The following is a 22104-nucleotide window of genomic DNA, read 5'->3' as shown; positions in this document are numbered from 1 at the left end:
CTCTCTTTCTTACTCTTGCTCTCCCGCCACAACTCTCGAGTGCAAGTTTCAATCCTTCTCACTTTTCACAACTTGTCTCCTCAATGCTTTCACCTCACTCTCATGCAATTCCTTCATTTTAAGCATTTCAAGCATCATGGCATCTCTTTTTTTCTTCTCAAGACTTAGCAATACATGACTTGCAACCATTGATTTCTTTTCAACATACTTAGTATTTTCCTCATGCGTTAACTCTTGCTTTTTATGCATCAAATCCATCTTGACCTTAGAAGTTTTCACTTTCTTCTGCATGCCCAAAACCACAACATCCTCGTTATTCATATCTGCTTGCTATCATCATTGAGCCAATCCAAGAAATCTAAATGCATAGTTGACCCATGTGTGTCATCATGCTGAGCGTCTTGCATACCAAATCCCGTACTCAAAGGAGTAAGTTGCTTGCATACATTATCATTCTCACTTTCAACAAATGCATTTGGAGGACCTACATTCCTGTCATAAATATCAATGAGTATGCCATCAACCATCTTTTTCTTCTTCAAAACATTACACTTTTCCCTTTTTGGTATATCCCACATAGATGACTTGATAGTAGGGAAAACTACCAACAAATGTGCATAAAGGGCTCCAAGCAAAGAGCCAATTGTATCCTTTTGATGCTACTTTCTGACGCTAGGTACATAGACCTCATTAGCTTGTCGTGTAGTATTCCAACCCAATTAGGCATGGCAAAATTTTTTGCATACCATAAAATGCCAAAAGTGTCTTTAGTAATAGTATTTGTTTTAATGAAGAGAAGAAATCTCTCCATAAACCACTTGATGTAGTGTCTTCTTTTAGGATCAGCATTGGTAACACATATTGGTTTCTACTACCTGTTGCATTTCCAAATGCCTCTTGTATAAACTCTTCAATACACCACCAATGCTTCACATAATTATTTAACTTGAGAGCAAAGACTTCAAATAACAATGATGGTGTAATGTCAGGTTTACCCCCCTAGAGTGTGACCAATTGTTTGGCATGAAGATTATTTGTCCCAAGACTCCTAAGGTAACACACCAAATTTTAACAATCCTATTTACTTCAACCATCATTTAGCATTGGGCTTGGAGGTATCCATGTAAAGCATGCAATCAATTAATGGCATGGACAACTCACCATCATCATCATTGGATAGGTTTAGGAGTTGTCTCGATTCTCCTCATAGGTGTCATATTGGGTGGGGGACTAGCACTCCACACATCTTCCTCCACCTTAGCATCCTTGCATTGATGTTTCTTTCTTTTGAAAAGCAAGTTTCATGCTTTTTTGCCTCTTGTCTATACCATGGCTTCAACAATAGTAATTAGCTATGGAAATCAACCTATGTAGCAAGCTAAGAATGAGGGGAGAATTGAAGATGATGAAAGGAGAGAGCACGCTAGTTACCAAGGACTGTAAAGTCCCATTCCACACAAGTAGAGAGTTGTCACTGCATTAATTGCATGTGTTACATTTTTCTTAAGACTTGACTTTTGATACCTCACTTGTGCCTCACGAAACTAGTTAGAAACTTCATTCAGTTTTAGTGTAGAAAACTCTTTGGTTAGAGTCAATTCACCAAATGTCCAATCAATAATGACATTTTGGTTAGAATATAAAAAAATTTGCAAATGCCACTTCACCCAATCCATGATAACTTGTGAGAAACCTTTGAAATCATATGACCTTCCCCTATGCTCCCATGGACAAGTTTGTTTGTATATACCACAATACCATAAAATCCCACATTGCTTGTGGTAGGACTATGGAAAGGAACTAACATTCTACGCTTCCCACAATAGGACTAAGACTCATTTGGCATTTTGATGTGAAAAATAATGAGAACTTGAAGGAAAAATGCATCCCTAATAATATCACAATTCTATATTGGCATATCTTGTAAGGAATTCATCTCTCAAAGCTTACAAACAACCACAATACTTAGAAAGTTATAAAACTATCACTTTAGGCAGCACTACAATAACCTAAAGCAAATTAATTGCTACTATTGCTTCCTTATCATGTGACTCTTCATATTCAAGTTGTACCAATCTATGCAACCTAGATCCATTGACTGTCACCTTAATAAATTCACCTTGCAATGTGGTTAAGACAAAGGTTCCTTGATTGACATCCTTGACAATTTCATATGGACCAATGTAACAAAGCTTAAGCTTACCTAGATGCCTGCTTAGCTTTGAATTACACCATCACTGGGTTCCCTTTAAATTTTTTATTTTTTATATGCCGGTTTACCCAAGTATTCTGTCTTATCTATCAATGGTAATGAGCAATAATCCTTTTCTCTTCAAGTTACATCAACTTGTGGAACCTATCATGAACTAATTCTTATTGGGATAATCAATGAGTCACCACAACTCTTAAACTAGAAACTAAAAACTCCATCGGAACCATTACTTCAAGTCCATATACTAGTGGACTTGTAGCTACTTTGTAAGCAGTTCTAAAAGACTATAATGTTGAGTCTCATTTAGTATCCCAATGTTTTTGTTTATAAGTCACAACCTTTTTCAAAATCCACAACAAAATCTTATTTGAACTTTTAGCCTACCCATTTGCTTGAGGATGATACACTATTGGCTTCTTATGCAATATCATATGTTTGGAAGTCAGCTCCTTGTTGATAACTTCATTCAAAACATGTTTACCTCAAAGCTCAATGGGGCATCCAAATTTGGTCATTATGCTAGAATAGAGAAATTGAGCCACACTTGTTGCTTCACTATCCCATAATGCATTAGCTTTGACCATTTAGTGCAATAGTTTGTGCACACCAAAATATATTGATTTTCATTCTGATAGACTACTGGCTTTTATAGGGCCCACAAAATCAATACCCCACTTCTGAGAGGGCTCTAAGGGTAGAATCAGATGATTGTGCATCCTTTCCCTAGGCTGAGGTTGCCCTTCTTGCATATAGTTAATACATTCCTTCACATAATGATAGGCATCATTGAGTACCATTAGCCACCATAAACCTACTTCGAGAATCTTCTTGCTTGTAATTTTACTAGAGAAGTGCCCCCTTGACAATCCTACATGAGCTTCATGCAATAAGCTATTCATCAACAGTAACACATCTTCTAAGTACAATGTCAATTCATTGCATGTACATTACTCCCATTATGACCCAAAAACGTCCACTCTCTAAGACCAACCTTCTCCTTTAATCTCTAGACCAATTTACATGCATTACTCCATCAAGCAAAAAGTTCACCATATGATTATAGTAAGAATCAAAGTGGTACACTTGAACATTAAATAATTTACCATCTGGCAAAGCTAATCATTAACTCCTTGCTCTGTATCTACTAATTAAATTCTACTAAAAAAATTAGGTTCTACATGCTCCTTACCCAATGTATGCACAAATTTGTAATCAAATTCCTATAATAGAAGCATCCACCTAGCTAGCCTTTCTATCACAACTGTGGCTTATTGATCAAATAAAAACAAAGCTTGATTATCCACATGAAATGCCATTGGATTCCCCAATAGATAGTGATGGAATTTTTGTAGTGAAAAAATCATAGCTAAAGCTTCTCATTCCATTACAATGTAGTCCTTTTCTATTGTTGTCAGTCTTCTACTAGTATAGTTCACATGTGTAAACCATCCCAAAACTTTTTCCTATATCAAGATTGCACCCATCGTTATGCCAAAAGCATCTACAAATACATGAAACGAACTTCACACCCTTCTTGGTGAGCAATGTTAAAGGAGAACATATATGAGCTAAGGATCGAAGGTACCTACTATGCCACTTGACCTATCCAACAAACCTCATGATTTCTTAAACTATTGTAGAAGTAGGTGCCTTTTGGATTGCCTTAATCTTCCTTGGATCAATTGCCATTCCTTCCAATGACATGATGTCCTAAAATAACTCCTCTTTTTGAAGACAAAACTAACTTAAATGGATTGAGAGACATTCTAAACTTGCGGCATCTTTCAAAACAAAGTCTAAATGTTGTAAGGCGTTTGCTCTCTTGCCAAACACATAGAAATCATCAGTAAATACTCTCATGAATGTAGTGAGATATGGGTCAAATGTTTTATGTAGTACCCCTTGAAATTCATGTGGGCCATTATTTAATCTAAAATCCATCACTATATTAACAAAATTTCCCCACTTAGTAATGAATGCATGTTTATCCATCTAATTATGAAGCAAGTCAATTGAGGTTTCATCATATCTATTGAGAAGAACTCTTTAGCTCTATTGAAGTGCCAATAATACTCATTAGCACTCATGAGACATTGAGAAAACATTCAAACCTAGCACTTCAAGAATTATTTGTAGCATTGTGAACATAAATTTTAGGTAAAGATCCTCCAATCGCATAATTTGGGAAGATCAAATCTCACTTGTTTTGTTTTGGCAAGTGTGAGAAATACTTCACTGCTTGGATCAAGAAATAATTTAAGGCTAAAGTAAAATGGATTTCAAATTTCACATTTTAATCATTTCAAAAACAATTTTGACTTACTTGTTCGCATCGCCTATCTTGCTTATATATAGGTGAGCTTTCATTGGATGTCTATGGGATCATGTGCTACCATAAAATCAATGTTGTCTAACTCTCTCACTTTGGAGTATCACACTTCATGCCATTTCATTGTAGGTTTGCCTTTTTTTTTTTGGCTTCTACTACTATTGCTTCTTTGGTTGCTTTGGATTTTGTTTGTCACACTTCCATGGCTTATTGTCATGTCCTACCTAGGTTCTCTTTAACAAAACTCAAATCCTTCAAGTGTAATCCTATAACATTGATTGAGAGGGGCACAAAGTTTTGGTATACAATTTTTTTTTCAAAAGAATCTCTAAAAAAATTGCCAATTTCAACACGATAGGATTGTGCTACCAAAAGCGACCTAGAAAAAAGATTTTCCACCCCAAATCATTAAGCATAGCATCCATGCATGGGAAACGAGCAAAAGATTGCAATGGCTACATGGAGGCAATCATGAGAGATGCACGGGATGCATGGAGGCTAGGAGGCAGACACATAAGGAAGGAGAAAGGCATATAGACTTGTGAGGAAAGAGAAAGGCTACCAAATGGCATTTCACCTTGTCCCTTTGACATTTGCAAGAACCTTTGAGCACTATCTTGTTGAGGAGGAAGATGGCAATCTTGCAACAATGATGTACAAAATGAGAGAAAAGTGGCTTTTTGGGACTTGTGCACATCATTGCATTGTGTAACTCACCCAAAAGAATTAGAGCAACCCAAACTCCTTGGATGGAGTGTTCTCCCATTTTTTGCACCTTTGTGGTTAGATGGGTGTTTGGACTTCCACTCTCCTAAACATGCTCCTCTTAGACACTTTACAAATAAACTAGCCTCAAATCCATTTTCTTCATACCCTTACCATGTAATGCCCACACATAATGATGGCTTTCTCAGCCTCTAACCTTAATGTTATAAGCCTCTTACTTGAGCTAGCTTCTTTAATAAGATACAAACAACTAGGATGGATGTGCAAGTTAGTGAGTAGGGGCCAAAAGAATGTCATTTGGAAAGGTCAACAAATACAACAATAATGGTCACTCCTTCCCAAACTAGTAAAAAAGAGGGAATTAAAAATATCACAAATGTGAGTTAGAAAAGAGATGCCTCTCCATCATTTCAAGATAACTCTATTGCTCTTGTCTCTACCCTCCTTCTTTATCACTCACAACCTCCCACCTACATGAAATCAAATCAAAACCATGTTAGAGCTCCACCTCCATAGGTTGCCTAATTCATCACTATATTACTACATATCAAAATAGAAAGCACCTCTCTACTAATCCCTACATCTACTCCCTATCCCTATGCCATGCCATTTCACTCACGATTTATTGATCTTGATTACCTTATTGGAGCCATTCAGAGGCCTTAGATAGTAAATCAAGGATGTTCATAATCCTAAGGCCTCGATTAACCCAACATCAAGTTTCTCCCATGTATAAATATATCCTCTCTCGATCCCTTTCCTACTAGAACTCCAACCCATATTGCTTCTTACCTTCTCAACTCTCATGTATAAATATATCCTCTCTCGATCCCTTTCCTACTAGAGCTCCAACCCATATTGCTTCTTACCTTCTCAACTCTCATGTTGCCCATTCACTCTACCTTTCAAATATCGTGATTGTGTAGCCAAGTTGTCAAATTTTCATCCACACCAATTAACATCCTATACACTAATTTGTTATTGGACAAGCATGGATATAGAGTGTATCTTTCAGATATTGTGATTGTGCAACATGCTTGCTAAATCCTTGTCCACAACTAGCCAACATCCTATGCTTTGCTGTTGGAAAAGCATGGATATAGAGTGTGCAACTATGGAGGTTTGCATGTGAAGCCTACCAAACCCTCGAGAATTGCATACTTGACATCCCACCCCTCCTTAGGAGTTACTACAACCAATCATTTGAAGTGGATGAAACAAGTCAATACCATGTTCCCTTCCCACCCAACTCACCAAATCTTCTCCCTCATTAGAGGCAATACCATGTTCCCTTCCCACCTAACTCACCAAATCTTCTCCCTCATTAGAGACAATTGATTTTTAGTACAAAGCCAAGAAACCCAATTTCTCAAGTCAAGATTACGAGAACATTTTGAAGAATTTTTGAGAGCTATACTACAAGTGAGGTCTTTATGGTGACCAAATGCAACTTGCTTTGATTTTACATGTTGCCTTTTTGTTGCATGCATTTAACCCTACCTCCCTTGCAGATCAAGGCTATTCATAGTGCTAAAATAAAATTTCTATATTCCTCCTTACTCACTACATCAATGTTTCTCAACCATAATTTCTTCTTTCCAATGATGAACCTCAAAACATCCAAGAAGACAAACAAAGGTTCTAAAAGGACCAACTTCATTCCAACTTAGAGATGCATTATATGAAGCCCACCATCATTGCAAGCTTCAAGCAAGAGAAAACACTAAACAAGGCTATGATAGTTGGAAACAAAAAGGTAGTATTTAGAGTCATGGGTATTTGGCATCTCATTGAAATGCACTCAAGTTTGCTTATCTCGCCTACATGCACATTGACTTTGTGGCCATGGAAGCCGCCATGCAAGAAAATGTTGACATATTGGATAGTCAAAAGCACCCAATGGGATGCCTTATGCACTGAAAATAGGGAATGAAGAGGTTGTTATTGTCATGATATTGCCTGATCTTCAATAGCATATGCCAAGTCTACCAGAGTTGGTAGATAATGTTATCCAATGTGTAAGCCACTTTAGTTGAAACCCTTCCACAAACACTAGAACTTGTAGATGTGCATCATGTTGAGATGAATTTACAAAGGCCCATAAGAGAGACATTCATAGATTACATCAATTCACTCATATTGACCTGTAATTAGTACATTGAAAACATGAAGGTCAAGATTGCAAAGTGAGAGAAAGCAAAGAGATCCAATAAGGAAAAAAAAGGAGTGGCAAGCTCATGAGAGAGCTGAGCAACATGCCCACTACAAAGGCAACAAGACAACAAAGGGGGGAATATCAATAAACTCACAAAGAGCAGGAGTATCAACAAGCCATGTTTAAGCAAAGGCTATGATCTATCCTACGGGAAGGGCAGCCCATTCTTGAGAGTGAAGCAATGATGGGATACAAGGTGAAAGCTATGGAGTGCAAGAGGGTTGAGAGAGAGAAGAACACAAGAGATTTATGTGGGTACAAAATGAATGGTGCCCTTATTCTTTGTTATCTTCACGTAAATATGATTGTATAGTGCGTATATTCAAGGGGTGTCTCCTTAGCTATAATTCATTGTCCTTTACCCCAATAATCTCCCACTTAAAGGCCAATGTACCTTTATGGTGTTGGAGGTAAAGGCACCTATGCCTAGCCACCCATGTATTACTACACTGATAGTACCCACACACCTGTATATTACAAGTAGCAAGTGCCCATCACTGTCACTTCATTCTTTATTCTTTTAGTGGCATTTGAATAAAGGGAAGGCTAGTCACACATTGTGACTCTCTCTTAGAGTTCACACACACACACACACTCACTCACTCTCTCTCTCTCTCTCTCTCTCTCTCTCTCTCTCTCTCTCTCTCTCTCTCTCTCTCTCTCTCTCTCATCATAGCTCTTGCTTCCACTCGCATGCTTTCACTCTGAGCTCACTCCCTTCAACTAGTATAGAACCATCTTCTCTAAGGTATGCATTGAGCTCCATCCTCTCCTGGTTTCTTTCCCCAGCTTATTGTGGCATATTCCATGACTTCATATGGCCTACCCAAGCACCTTAGAGTGCTTCTAAAGCCTCATCATCACCAACATAGGCAACAGTAATAGGGGCTACAAGCAGCATGTTTGCACCTACTATCCTTGCTCCTCTTCTTGGCCCACTCGACCTCCCTCCCAACTCTCGAACACTCCTTTGAAGACTCCCCATTAGTGTTTACCACCATTAGTACTAATGTTTGTAAATTTGGTATTGGATTTCAGTTCCCTTCCACCCCTATTTGTTGTTATTCATAGCAGACCTGCTACTAAGGTTTGTAACTAGATCTCTTTCATAGCTTGGAGCTCATATATGTCTTCATTCATGCCCCCATGCAATCACACTAATGTTGGGATATTTGGTAATGTTTTGTAATGCTACTGGCTTGATTTGAGCTTGTGCTTAGCTAAGTTTATTGGAAACTCTCATTGCTAAAATATTTTAGCATAACAAGCATATGCCTCTTATCCTTTTCTGAGGCTTGGTATTGATATCTAAATGTCAGCTTGACACTTGGGGATGCTTGACACGTGTCTTAGAATACTTTTGGACATTGATTGAGCTCACATTCACTTAGTTTTGATAGTCATATCCCTTTTGTTCACTGTGGACATCAAGCAATGTCTGATAAAGATTATTGTCATTATGCTTTGAAGCTACTCAAGTAACACATATTGGATATATTGACACTTTGGTTGTCATGTATGCCTATGTTTATGACATGCTCTTAAGCTGAGATTAGAGCTTGGATGCTTTGGCATTAGCTGTCATTTGTGTCTTTGGATGCTATAGTCTAAGTCTTGAAGTACATATTGGCTTTTATGATTTCAGATGTATGATCTATGGATCTTGGTGTTTGGGTGTCATCATCATGATGTTTTAAGCTTTGTTTGCTTATTTGGCATTCAATTTTTACTTCAGTGGGAGTATTCAGATTTGTATATTGAGCCACTTTGACACTTGGATGTCCTACAGAGCATTTGGTTTATGCAATTGAGCTTGAGCTTATCACAATGGGGCAGTGGGACTCATTTTGCCATGTATATGCTCTCTTGATAGTTATTGGATGCAATTATCCTATCGTGGGCTGATTTGATCTCTGGCTTAGACTTGGTACTTATGTTTGCCAAGGTATTGTCATTGGTATTTATATGCTTCTAGGCTATGTGTTCAATGGGTTATGCATCTGGTAGTTCTCTTCATTTACCCTTGAGACCTACCTATGCATGATGTCTATGCCTATTACATATATGGTTCCTAACACACTGCGGTTGTGACAATCTTCAATGCTAGTTGTTCTTGGCTTCTTGCTTCTTGGTTGCTCATAGTTGGTTGTTGGCATATTGCTGCAGTTTCTTATAGCAACCTGTCATTTCAGTTTGATGCATTCTATTTGAGGGCAATCACTTGGACTTGGCAGTCTTCTGCTTATAGGTTGTGGATAGCTCATTAGTTTGGCAGTATCTCCTATTTGTTGCTTGATTTAGCAATGGTTTTGAGGTTGATTTGCAGGGTATTATTGTAGCTCATCTTGCCCTTTTGTGTACTTGCTTAGTCTCATTATGCCCAGTGGTTCTCGCGACAATGCTATTTTCAATATTGAGAAACGCAATGGGACCAATTGCAGCTATTGGAAGGCCTAGATATGGCAAATTTTAGTGCAAAAATTACAAGTTAGACCACTCAAAAATGGGGGTTGCCAAATCCAAAAACATTGTGGCTAAGGATTGAGATGAATTTGATGAGCTATACAAGTCCACAATCATTTTATCACTCTCTAAGCAGGTTCACTACAACTAAAAATTAGAGTGCATATGAGCTTTGGATATAGATTAAGAATCTTTATGACAAGCAGAGTCTTACATCTCAAATGATTGGCTAAAATAGTTGATGGATCTTTGCATGAAGGAAGGGACTTCTATATCTACACACTTGAATGAGTTTCACCCCATCATCAGCCATTTAGCTTCACAAGAGCTTTGAGACACTCTAATCTAAGTGCTTTATGCCCTCCCTGGATTATGTTATGGTGATAGATGCAAGTGAGTCTCTCTCTTATGATGAGACGATGCACAGAGATGATAGTCACTTATGGGATAGGGCTATAGTTGAAGTTTGACTCCTTATAGACTAACCATATGTGGGATTTGGTTCCTTTGCCTAGTGTCAAGAATTCATTTCCATGCAAGTGGGTATACAAGCTAAAAAGTATCCCTAGATACCCCAAGCCCGCTTATAAGCCCAGATTGGTAGCTAAGGGTTTCAAGCAAGAATATGGTGTTGACTTCGATGAAGTCTTTTCTCCTATGGTCAAAATGACAATTTTATGCCTGGCACTAGCATTGGTTGCTTAGTTAGATCTAGACCTTTATCAGATCGATGTAAAGATGACTTTTTTTACATGGAGACTTACATGATGAGATCTATATGCAACAGCCTAAGGGCTTTGAAGGAAAAGGTAGGGAACACCTAGAGTGCAAGTCAAGAAAGAGCCTTTATGGCCTTGAGTAGGCACCTAGGAAATGGTACCACAAGTTTAATGCTTTTATGCATTCAGAGGGATATAGTGCTATGGATTTGTGTTTATATATGAAGAAGGCTTGTAATGACAACCTTAGATTTTGGTACTCTATGTGGATGATATACTTATTGTTGGGATATATCATGGATGAGCTAAATACCTTAGAAACTCAGCTCAATAAGAGCTTTAAAATGGAGAGCATGGGATAGGCCACACATATTCTTGAGATTCTCATAATGCGTGATCCCTCTAATAGGCTCCTTTATTTGTCATAGGAGTATATCCAGAAAGTCCTTGAGCGGTTTCATATGCAGGATGGTAAGCCTATTAGTTGTCCTCTGTCTTTTCATGTGAAGGTTAGTTAGGTCATTTATCTACATTATGATGAGCAGAAGTTGAGATGGTCAAGATCCCCTATGCATCTTCTGTGGCAATTTGATGTATGCCGTGATAGCCATGTGTCCTAACAATAACAGTTGCAATGGGAGTTGTGGCATGCTATACGGCTACAATTGGTAGATAATATTGGGATGCCATCGAGGATATCATGAGGTACCTAAAGGGAACATCATCTATGTGCATATGTTATGCTAGCTAGGATACAGGAGTCATGGGATATACCAACTCTGATTATGTAGGATATGCATGCAGTAGGAAGTCCACCTCTGGCTATGTCTTCCTTTGCTTGACATGTTGTTTCTTAGATGTTTAGGGTGCAAAAATGCATGGCTCTCTTTACTACTAAGGTCGATTATGTTGCAACCACCACTGAGGCTTGTAAGGAGGCTCTCTAGTTAGGAGACCTTAGTATTACTGATATAGTTGCTACACTGCATTCAGATTCGATCATTGCTATCTAGTTAGCCAAGCATTCAATATTCCATGCAAATATGAAATACATTGAGGTGTGTTGCCACTCATTAAAGAGGTCATTGAGGATAAGTTTGTTAACCTTATCAAAATCTCAACTAAACAAAATCCTATAAATCTTCTCATAAAAAGTCTCTCAATTGAGTGTTTTGCCTTCCTTAGGAAGTTGATGGGCATTGGATGAGGTGATGTCTTTCCTCATCATGTTGTACTTATGTACATTTATACTTTGCCACTTTTTTTTCCTTGTTCTCTCCTCACTAAGGACACATTCTCCTATAAAAATTGGGAGATTATTGGGGGTAAAGACGGCTATGCCTAGCCACCTACGTGTTACTACATTGACGGTACCTATGTACCTATATATTGCAAATGGCAGGTGCCCATCATTATCACTTCATTTTTAATTCTTTCAGTGACATTTGAATGAAGGGAAGGTCAATCACACATTGTGACTGTTGAAATTTCCACACCTTCTCTCTCTCTCTCTCTCTCTCTCTCTCTCTCTCTCTCTCTCTCTCTCTCTCTCTCTCTCTCTCTCTCTCTCTCACACACACACACACACACACACACACACACACACACACACACACACACACACACACACACCTTCCACCATAACTCTTGCTTCTACTCACATGCTTCCACTTAAGCTCACTCTCTTCATATTGGAGTATAATAAAGAAGCAAAAATACCATCCCATGCCCATCAATATAGGAGGTAAACTATTCGTGAGAAGATATATAGGGTTATCATTTTGTATGGATCTTGATGAGCCAATATATTTGTCACCAAAAACCTCCCTAATAAAGTGATATTTTACCTCAATGTGTTTTGGCTTTACATGAAATGTAGGGTTTTGTGCCAATTAAATGGCACTCTAATTATCTGTAATATAAACACATCTTATAATGCCCAAGTCTCCCATTAGATGAGTAAGCCATATAGCTTTCTTATAGACCTTAGTGGTTGCAATATACTCTACCTCAATGATGCTAAAAGTGCTTTATTACAAAATAGATTGTCAAAGGAGTTGGCTTATTGATTGAGTGGACTATACTTTTAAGATTTGCTTTCCAATGAAGATAAAAGACCATGTCCACATAGATAAAGCTATACATTGTTGCAATTGTGAGAGACCAAGAGATACGCCATTGTGAAAGCAAATACAAAATGTGTAGTAGACCTCCTAAAGTCTACACTCCCTACAAAATTGACATCTACATATCCAATAATAAATTCATTCTTTCTTCCAAAGCATATTCACATATATTTAGTGCCATTCAACTATCTGCTCATACTCTTTACTAACTCCCAATGCTTCTTACCAAAACAACTCTCGTTGCATAGGAAATGTCTAGATGTGTAGCAACCAAAGCATACATCTAGCTACCAACTGTAGATGCATATGGAATCTTGGCCATTTTAGCCATTTTTCTTATCTCACTTGTGATTGTATTCTTGGCTAAGTTTCAAATATGGAGGAAATGGAACATTGATAGCCTTCCTCCTCTTCATGTTGAAACACTCTAATACCTTTCCAATGCATTATTTCTAAGTCAAATAATAAAACATATTTTTGTCTCAATTTCACAAAATGCACATACCAAGAGTGTGATCAATATTCCTTCAGTCCTTCGTATCAAAGGGTCTTTGTAACCTTTTCTTTAAAGCATACACATCCATAATGGACTTCCCATCAATCAACTTGTCATCAAGCATATAGAATTAAGATCATAAGGCTACTGTCCCTACCCTTCTTAGTGTATAGGCAGTAATTGGTCTCACTCCTAGTGTACATATGAGACTAGAAAAATGTAACAAACTTATGATAACATTTACTCGAAGCCTATTTCAAACCACACAAGCTCTTATGCAAGTTATACACTAATTACTCCTTGCCTTTCACAACAAACCCCTTGGTTTGTTGCACGTTGAATATCCTCATGCAAGTCCCCATGCAAGAATGTATTATTTGTATCCATATGAACCAACTCCATATCCTCTCTTGCAACCAAAGCAAGAACTATAGAAAGGGTGGCCTTCTTGACGACTATTGGTGAAAGTATCTCATCAAACTCAGCCCTCTTCTCTTGCTTGAATCCTTTGACTACCAAATTTGCATTATACTTAGATAATGCATAAGATGGAGATACCTTCAACTTGTAGACCCACTTACATGGTAGTGCATGTTTGCCTTTAGGCAAAGGAACTAACTCCCAAGTAGCATTTTTTTCCAAATCATTTTGTTTGACTCCATAGGCCTTTTCCACTCATGATTGTTATCCCTAATCATAACATCAATACAACAAGAAGACTCACCACACTTTGTGACCATGACATAGTTTACATGGAGTACTACTTCGCGATCTAGGAATCCTCATAGATCTATGTAAAACTAGCTCAACAAGAGCTTGTCGTTGTCCCATATGTCTATTCTATAAGACACATGATTATCCACCAACTAATTGTCCAAGCCTTGCATCACATGGAACAAGCTATATGATCTACTCATGCACTGGCTACTAATCCTTTTGAAATACCACTTAGTGGATCTCAACCATTTCAATAGGCTGCTTATGTATATTATCCTCATTAAATATGACATCATGGCTATGTGCTACACTTTTAGATTCAAGACCCCACAAGGAAAAACTTTTTTCACTTGCCTCTCCATTGCCAAGGTAAATGCACTTCTTAGACTTAAGATCAAGCTTACTAAGCTTGTCCTTAGGTATGTATATAAATGTCTCACAGTCAAAGATACATAAGTGATCGTAACTAGGTCTCTTGCTAGACCATAACTCCTTTGGTATATTGCCATCTAATGGCTTGCTAAGAGATCTACTAATCAAATCTTCTGCTATCTTTACACCTTTAGCCAAAAGTCCATTAGTGAGACCATCATTAGAGAGCATACTATGGATTCTTTCCTAAATGGTCTTATTCATCTTCTCGGCCACACCATTTTAAATAGGATTCTCAAGAGTTGTCAACTCCTTCTTATATATCACAACTTGCTAAAAAGTTTGCAAAGGTATGCAAGATGTAATTTCCACTAGATTTCGGCCCATTGGCTACAAAGAGAGATCCCTTATAGAATTTCCACACATAATCACCAAAGATCACTCTATAACCACATTCATCAAGCTACCTTATACTAATCAAACTTTTTGTCAAGTTTGGAGCATGTTATGCATTCCCCAATACAAAAAACCTATTTGGCAATAATAAGGGTACATCCCCAATACCAATAATGATGCATGCATAGTTATTACATGGTGAACACATCCTCTCTATCTAGTACCATAAGTAGAGAACACCTCTCTATGTGGAGTGACATGAAATGATGCTCTAGAATCCAATAGCTGGTTTGAGACATGCCATTATCCATTGTAAACAAGACTACATCACCTAAAGAGAATACATACAAGGCATCACCATCGTGACAATTGCATGCATTTATCTATTTTATATTTGCCTTGCTTTTCTATTTGCCATCATCCTCATTTCCCTTCTTTCCTCTTTGCTTTTTTTTCCATTTGAAGCAATCATTTTTTATATATCTCTTCTTGTTACAAAAGTAACATTCCATATCCTTTTTATTGCATGACTTGCTCCTTGACTTACCTCTCTTATGAGAGTTTTCCTTGGCGTTTGAATTGTCTCTCACCATAAAAGTACATTAGAGTTATTTGGCCCATCATTATTCTTTTTGTTCACCTCATTAATGAGCAAACTACTCTCCACATTAGTACTCCTAAGACCACCAATCAGTGTAGAGTTACTAATGGAAGTTTTGAAAGTATCCCAACTCTCTAGCAAGGCAACTAACATAAACATAGCCTTAGACTTGTGGAGTGTGATCTTCTAATACGTTAGATGACTAAAAATAGTATTAAACATATTTAGATAGTTGGACATTGAATTCTCCTCCATGCAAAGATCAATGAGTTTCTTCAACTAGTATACATGTGAAGCTGCACTTTCTTTCTCACAAAGTTTAACAAGCTTTTTCCATACACCATATGTACCTTATGTGTCTTTCACATTAAAACACACAAACTTTGAGAGTGTCACCATAATAGTGGAGTGTGCCAACTTATCTACTTCTTCATTTGGATCAATATCCTCAAGCTTAATCCCACTACATTTGATTGGCTTCACTTCCTTCATTTGAACCAATACATTATATATTCACTCTTTTCCATATGAAAAGTTTGTCCCATCAAGCTTTTCAATATTGAAAAATGCATTCTCTAAACTTGATGAAAAAGCGATAATGATAAAAGCATGTTTGCACACAAAAAACAATAAGGTATACCCACCTATAAGCTCAAAATGGACCAACGGATAGCAAATAGAGTATCCTAGAAAACCAAGTAATGGCTATCCAAATATCAAACTAACATAAAAATGATACAAAAATGACACTTTAGCCCTCCCAAAGGCATAAAATGTTTTTACAAGGAGTCTCAAGTATTATTGCTATCTTCTAAGCATAGGATGGCTGAAAAGACCAAGTGCATGCAAACTACCTTCACAAAATCAAATTTAGTCCACATAATCTCTACAAAGTGAGCATGAACCACCATGGGAAATCCTTCAAGATGAAAAATCCATCAAAGTCTTTAAGTAGCTTGAAGTTGAGGAGACTCCAAGAGTTTTTGAATATTCATAAGTTCAAAAGCTCCTATTTAGATATGAATTTTCAATTTAGTATGGGAAAATGATGTGAGTAGCCCGATTGGTCAAAATGCAACAACACATATCATGTGTGTGTGTGTGTGTGTGCACGCGCGTGCACTTCTCCTCTGTTGTGTGTGTAAATGCATAGAGTGTATGCAAGAGGTTCAGAGTGAGTTTAAGAGGGTCAAGTAGTGAGCATGAGTGTGTGAGCTTCTCCTCCATCCCCTTCTTCTCTTCTTTATTTCATAAATTGTTTTCTCTCTCTAGGATCTCTTACAGGGCATTTTCGAGACCTCAAAACTCCCCTAATGTTGGCGGTGGTCAGAGATCAGAGGTGGAATGTTATAGGTGTGGAGAAAATGGTCATATCTCCCCAAATTTTCCAAACCCTAGACGATCTGTGGATTATAAGACCTTATACGGCCGGTATAAAGGAGAAGGCCACACTGCAAAAAGGATTGTCCAAGTCTAGCCCCTGTAAAGGCCAATGCCACTGATAGGCAACAGAAGGCACAAGAACCTGCCTCCACACAATGAGCAATAAAAATTGAAATATTGCATTTTAGGAGAAATCAAAGCAAATGGAAGTGAAGAAGCACTAGAATATGACTCAGTTAGAATCTTTGGCCTATGGACAATTTGGAAAGCCCAACTCAAATTAGTTTTTGAAGAGTTAAGAGAAGAGATCAGGATGCCACAAATCTAGTATTTAAAGTAAAATGGTATTGGGATTGGGAGTTTGTGTACATAATGGGTAAAACTAGTGAAAATGAGTTGGTTAAGATCCTCAGTTATTTTGCTTAACCACCCTATGCTTTGTAATACAGATATTCATTATTAATATATTTCAATGTATTCATGATGAATGATCCAAACACAATTATATGTAAGATGCACGATCGAGCTTATTTTGGATGCGAATAGATTTGATAATACACCTTTGGGGAAGCAGTAAATAGGGTTTGAACTCACACGCACTTCAAACTCAACCCGCACCTAAATCACTATGCCACAACCCCATTGGTAGATCACACTTATTTTTGGATGTGAAAATATAGGAATAAATTATATCAAAAAGAACTTTTGGGTTTTACAAAAGTGAGCTAGCCAGTTGAGCATTAAGCTTTTTTTGGCCAAATCCATTTGACTGATGTGACATAAAACTTTGGTAGTATGCCAAATCCCCCAAACTAAATTCCTAATCTTCAACCCTCTCTTACTTTCAAATATCTCACTAACTCTAGCCTTCCAAATCTTACAAAGTAGCAATACGAATAGTATGCTACACTAACACTTCCAATCTATCTCCATTGAGCCCTTCCCCGAACACACAAACTTCCAGACAATTGGTGTCTAACTCTTGTTGGTGCAAATGAGGCAGAATATGTATCCATGCATGATTAGCAATACACCCATTTAGGAACAAATGCTCAATTGACTCTCTGATGTCACATTTGCACTTACCATTTGAGATGCCCATACCTTGCAACTTGCTAGTAGTAATGAAAGCACCCATGATGACTCTCTAGAAAAAAATCACTACAAGATATAAGCCACATACGATGATTAAAGTGATGCAAATATTCATAAAAAATCTTACCTCCATTGTCACTAAAAGAGTCGGTATAGACATCTCTATAATCCATTGCTATCTACGTCACTATTTGTGTCACAAAAAGCAACAAGAATAGTGACATGTGCAGTAAATTAGCCACACAAATAGTGACTGTTACAAAGGGGAAAAATTTTAGTGGCAAGGCCATCTCCTAACACCATGTGTTGAATAATATTATGTAAAGCAATTACATATTGAATACACAATCGTCATTAAGACAGGTGCAAAGACTACATAAAACTACAAGACTGATAACTCATAAAATAAGTACAAGACTGATGATGACAACTCATAAAAATACATGGAATCATGGAGAGGAGAGTCCAAAACAAATGCGTAAATGTATCTATATTTATACAAAGGATGAGAAATATATCTAAGGAATATTACATGGAAGAAGCTTGCATGGATCAGAGGACCAAAAAAGAAAATGATATGTGCTCCACAAATCCAAGTGTACGCTACTGCTCCTCGCCATCTAAAAGCTCATTCCAATGCAATGGAGCATTAAACAGACTATGAAAAATAAACAACCAGACATTAGTCCACAATACATAATGCATCACAAAAAAACTAATGACTACAAACAAGAAAGAGGATTGACTTACTAGGCTGTCATACACATACAATCTATTGATAATTACAGTGAGACTATGTTTTCTGCATATCCAGTCTCTAAACCTGTAGAATCGCGGTTTATGATGGGATGCTACAAAGAAAACATAGTAAGATTGCAGTTTTGTGATGGAGTGCTGCACAGAAATCGTAGTAGCATTGTTAGAAATAAGGTCGTTAGTACAAGTGATATTCCAAATAAGAAAGCGAGAAGAACCAAAAGTAAACTTACAAAGTCCTCCAAGTAAGTCCTATGGCCTCCACCACTCCTTAGATGATGCATAACCCGTGCCTCCAAATGTGCCCTCGCTACCTCGTGCTACTTGCTGCAGCCATCATCCTTGAGAGTTTGTGGCCTTCTCCTTGAGTCTTTGCCAATCCTTTATGTCCAACCACTCAGGCTTTCAGGTGCCACTCTTGATAGCCTTGCGTGCATCTAATTGTCTATCTAACATGTATGTACACATACAATTCATAATCCACCTAGCGAAAAACCTCTCAATTGTCATAGGTACCGAAAACTCCTCTCGTGTAAAGAAGCTACTACATAGTCCTTGCTCCCCTTCAATATATTATTCCAATGGTCTAAAATGTTGTGCCTAAATACTTGTTGGCACAACTCTCATGCGAGCCATCACCCTCCTTCCCTCATCATTTGTGATCACAACACCTGTTTTCTCATCTATGAGGTATTCATACCCTACTGGGGATGTCTAAGGTACGGCCTCTCCCACCTACGACCATGCTCTTGGGTATAACCAGGAGACCCCTGTACATCTGGCATACATGTGAGGATGGTATCTCTTAGAGTAGCATTCATAAGAGTGCCACCTATGTAGATGGCTGAGCAAAGCCTGGAGTCATGGGAGTAGATGTCCCTATAGGTGTGACAAACCTTGAAGGTGACAAGTGTCCACCAAAGCGATGAGATGGAGACACTCCATCCATGCCTCCATAACACCCCCTTTGGAACTAGTACGAGAGCGAGAACTAGCAACCAGCCATGGGCTCACAGCATCTGCATCTCCATAGGACCTCCCAAAACCACTCCCTTCATCCGGGCTCAGGCTAGAGCGATCGATTCCACCTACCAGAGATCAAAGTATCAAAGCATACTAAGGTAGATCTCAAAGAATAATCAAATGATGATCGCAATACCTCTTGGTCCACCATATCTCTAAAGTGGGCCATCTAATCTGGAGATATATGCGTAAAGATCTTCTGCAGCTCCTCATTTGTCATCCCTCGACTCATTCTACTCTCTGGGTTTTGTCAAATATAACATGCATAGTCAAAAAATGATGTTAGTGTAATCAATATAAGGATAGAGTATGACAATATAACTCTGTAAAAAATGATACTAATTAAAACACATATACTAAAGTATCCTCAAAAGTGAATTATCAATGAATTGAGCAAGAGGATGTAAATATGACCTAGCCTACGGCTCTATTTTATGCTCTTGGCATAGCTCGATGTATATTGGAAGGTCTATACATAGGTCTCCACAGAAAGAGGAGTCCATTTTATTCTTGAAAAATTCATGGTCTCTTGTTAATACTTATGAGCACCACACTTCAAACATGTCTCTATAGTCCCATAGTCTACTTAAAACATCACACAATCGTTGACACATGCCAAGCTTTCGTAATACCAATCGTGCATCATTACGCGAGACTCAAGCATTGTGTTTCTAGGTGGTAATATGTGATATTTTAGCAACCTTAAAAAAATAAATACATTTGAAAAGCATAAAAAGTGTTTTTATAATGGAGTAAAAAACAAAGGAGCATAGTATGTACTTGAACAACTTGGTTACACTTGTATCGCTCCGTTTGTAGTTTGCGTGCACACTTAAAAACACAAGTAGCGTCTTTAAGTGAGATACTCATCACCCATTATACAATGGTATGGATAACTCCTCTCTCAATGGATCAGATGACTCTACATCCATGGGTAGTAATGCATCGATTATTACCTCCATCTTAGGCTCTAAGATTGGAGGAATATTCAAAAGGTCCAATGTCTCTTATGGTATCAAGGGTGTAGTTAGCGGCGTGCACTCCAATGGGTTTATTAGCTCAAGCACTCCACCTATCACATGCCCACGAACTCTTTTGATGGGCTGTAATAGGTGCATTCCTTAGGTCGGAGTGTCACCTTTCTGTAGGCATTTCCAAGGCACATCTAATATTATTGTATGTGATATTCAATTACTTTGCGAATGTAAAGCATAATTGATACACACTTTTCTTACCACTCGCTCAAAAGTCTAAGATTGCCTGGTCAATGATATTCGATTGAAACTTGCCAAAGCATCATATGTGGTTTATAAACAAGTAACACTTTTGTCTAATTGCTAGCTTGCATTGAGTCCAACGATATGAGACACATTGATTAAGATATGCCTCACAATATTGGATATCACAACCATTATCGTTGTCCATGTCATCTATATTACGGCGGCAAACAATTTGTTTTTGTTTCCCTTATTGTTTCTCTTCCTCTATTTTAGTCTCTACTTATCTTTCTCATTCATTATTCTTATATTTCCCTCCATTCCTTTTCTCTCCCCCTCTTTATTTTTGTTCCCACCCCTCCTCTCTCTCTCTCTCTCTCTCTCTCTCTCTCTCTCTCTCTCTCTTTGTTTGCCTCTCTTAATCTCTCTTTGTTTCTTTCTCCCTATCTCTCTACTTCTCTCCATTCCGTCTCTCCCCTCTATTTACCTTTATCTATTTTTATCTATCCCTCTCTCTATTTCTCTCTCCCACCCCTCTCGCTTTTCCTTTTTTTGTTTGCCTCCCTTCATCTCTCTTTGTCCATTTCTTTTCCATCACCCTCTCTTCATCTTAATCTATTCCCAGCTCTAGTACTCTCCCCATCTCTCTTTCTCTCTCTCTTTCACTTTCTTTGTTTGCCTCCCTTCATCTCTCTATGTTTCTCTCTTCCTCCTCCCTCCCTCTCATTGTTTCTCTCTCTCCCCATCTCTCTACTCTCTATGTCTTTTCTCTCTCCCTCTCTTTATTTTTATATATCTTTACTTATCCCCCTATCGATTTCTCTCCCCACCTCTCTTTCTCTCTCCCTTTCTTTATTTGCCCCCCTTCATCTCTCTTTGTTTGCCTCCCTTCATCTCTCTTCCCTCCCTCCCTCTCTCTCCATCTTTCTACTTTTTATGAAGCCTCTCTCTCTCTTCCCTTTTTTATTTCTCTCCATCTCTCTCGTCCTTCCCCTCCCTTCTCTCTATTTCTCTCCCCACTCTTACTCAACGTATCTCATTATAAACAAAATCAAAAATAGAAATTAAAAAACTTAAAAAAACAAAGATATAGAAAGCAATGCCTCTCTACCTCTCTTATATATATCTCTCTCCCCTCTCTCCCTTACTTTTCTCTTTCCCTTCTCTCTCATTCTCTCATTGTTTCCCTTCTCTCTCTCTCTCTCTCTCTCTATCTTTTTTCTCTCTATTTCTCTTTTCATCTCTCTTTCTCCCTCTC

This window comes from Lygodium microphyllum, chromosome 16 (assembly GCF_053477565.2).
Source record: "Lygodium microphyllum isolate KBCC chromosome 16, Lygodium_microphyllum_v1.1.10, whole genome shotgun sequence".
In the NCBI taxonomy this organism is placed as follows: Eukaryota; Viridiplantae; Streptophyta; class Polypodiopsida; order Schizaeales; family Lygodiaceae; genus Lygodium; species Lygodium microphyllum.
This window is presented reverse-complemented; position numbering follows the sequence as displayed.